Below are 2,500 nucleotides of genomic sequence, written 5' to 3' on the forward strand. Positions count from 1 at the left end.
ACAGAAGTCATCGTTTTAAGCAGCTATTCAGACTATATTTTTCACAATGAAATTCCGCAGTAAGGAAAATGTACTAACATCAAACTAAATTTCAGCAGAAATATAAAATCTTAAAATACAGGTTATTCTCAAGAAATCCTTAAAATCAATAGTTTTTGCATCAATTATATTTTCTCAATAGTTGACACTGCGTTCCAATACTGTAACTGTTCACAAACACGACCCTGTGGTCACGGCCTAAAAGTTGAAGACAATCACTAAAGAACGAAAGGACCTCCTCAGGCAACTTCCAAACTGTTCGTTCAACTTTAAATCACACTCACACCATTTTCTTTAATCGCCCGCCTCCCGTCGGACAGCGCGTCAAAAGCTGTCTTATACGACCCATTCCGGAAATTGTACGCTGCTATCACGTCCCCTCTTAACCTGCGACCATACACAGTCGGAAATTCGAACTATTCTGGTATCTCTTAACAGCCCTGATATCTCATTTGTCAAGTGCAAAAACGTCTTTGTACTGGACGGCGTGTGCTTTCCAGAGTGGAAGATCTTCGTCGAAGGAATCGCGTAGCTTTCTACAAAGCATAAACTATGCAAAGTACCAATAAATAAATAAAAAATAAATAAATAAATAAACTAAAATCAAATAAATACATAAAACAAAAGATATGATCTTAACGAGTTCGATTAATCTTGCAGTTCGTTTCATTTCTTCTTTATTGTACTTTTCTTTTCAAAATCACATTTTCCTCTGTGTTCATTGCATACAATATGGGTTACCAACAGGAAAGTAAATGAAACATAATTGTATGTTTTGATAAAAATGTAATCCTTTTCTTCTAAGGAAATCTGAACCTTTTCGATTTTGGGACGCAATTTCTACGGACACTTTCGAAGAACTAACAATATCTATTTTGAATACTGACTATCGCATCCATCTGAATGACTTAGATCACTCCTTTACCTACGAAATTCTCTTTCATTCAAGGTTTCGCTCTTTTAACAGCATCTGTTGATCTAACTATTGTACCATGCATCAAGTAGTTTAACGTCTCTGGTCGATTATAACCAGAGGAGAAGTATATAGGAATAGCAGCCTCATCCCCCCAAAATTGCGGAAAAACTGGAAGCTAACTACTGGTGCCATCACTTCCTTAATAACAAATGGCTCTGGATATGAAAAAAATATTCGTAATTGCCACATTCAACCCAGAAAACGTCCACATCATCTACTACTCCTTCACTAACCTATGCAGAGGCTTTATCAGCCAACTACAAAATCTCCCAGCACACAAGTCATCATCTCTACTTTGAACATAGGCATTCACTCTGTGGTTATTTAATGACCTAACGTTCAAATACCTCTCTCACGATATCTACCTAGAAATTTTTGTCTCACATTTCACGTTCCTCCAAACACTACTGCATTCATAAACTTCCCTTATAACTACTGTGTCCTTCATGCCCTCCACATGACTTTACCTATGAAAGGTTTTTAAATTCAACTGTATTTACAGGATATCTACCTAGAGGTTTTTAGGTCTAACATTCCACGTTCCTGTAAATATTGCTGAATTTAAAAACTTTTCATAAGGTAAAAATTGTGCCGTAGGTGAAAATATGGATTCGAGCGTTTTAAGGTTGTAAAGTCATGTGGAGTATTGTAAATGTTGCTGAGCCACGTTCATTTGTTGAACCAGGAATCATAACTTTAGATGGAGAGGGCGACATTTTAAAAATACATTTGAAATCTTTGATAGGTGTAATGAAGAAGCACGTCTACCTTTGATGGAGGGGAGATCGACAAGGCTTACCTTCTTTTTCATTACTGTCCAATGAATACCACTGATAGGGAGGGAAAGAGATTTAAGGATGCATGCAAGAATTTTTTTTTTTTTTTTTCAAAATCTAAACTATTCATTTGATAAGGAGGTACTTTATTCACTCCGCCTAATCACTCCATCTTCCTCCTACATATATGGCATCCTGCCCTCCCCCCCTCATCCCAGGCTCCCCGACTTCTCACTACCTATGTCTAATGCGTGAAAGCAGCGTTAATGATAATGGTTATTTTAAAATTCCCCTCACCGACAAACAACGCCATAAGATGCATAAGTTTATAGAACAAATTCTGCTCAAATTACGTTTTCTGTCATTCCCAAAAATTTTTGTATAAACTCGTGTTGCACCTTGTATATACATATACTATACACACACACATACACATATATATATATATATATGTATATTTATATATTATATATATATATATATATATATATCCCAGTAAGTCTAATTCTCCCTCTGTCTGTTTGCTTGTCTGCCTGTCTGTCTGTCTATCTCTCTGTCTATCATTATATATATATATATATATATATATATATATATATATATATATATATATATATATATATATATATACTTATGACTGGTAAAATGTTCCATCTAATAAAAGGAGCCCATAAAAGCGCCAAAATATAGAGATAAAATACAGATGCTG

Source organism: Macrobrachium nipponense, chromosome 8 (assembly GCF_015104395.2).
Source record: "Macrobrachium nipponense isolate FS-2020 chromosome 8, ASM1510439v2, whole genome shotgun sequence".
NCBI lineage: Eukaryota > Metazoa > Arthropoda > Malacostraca > Decapoda > Palaemonidae > Macrobrachium > Macrobrachium nipponense.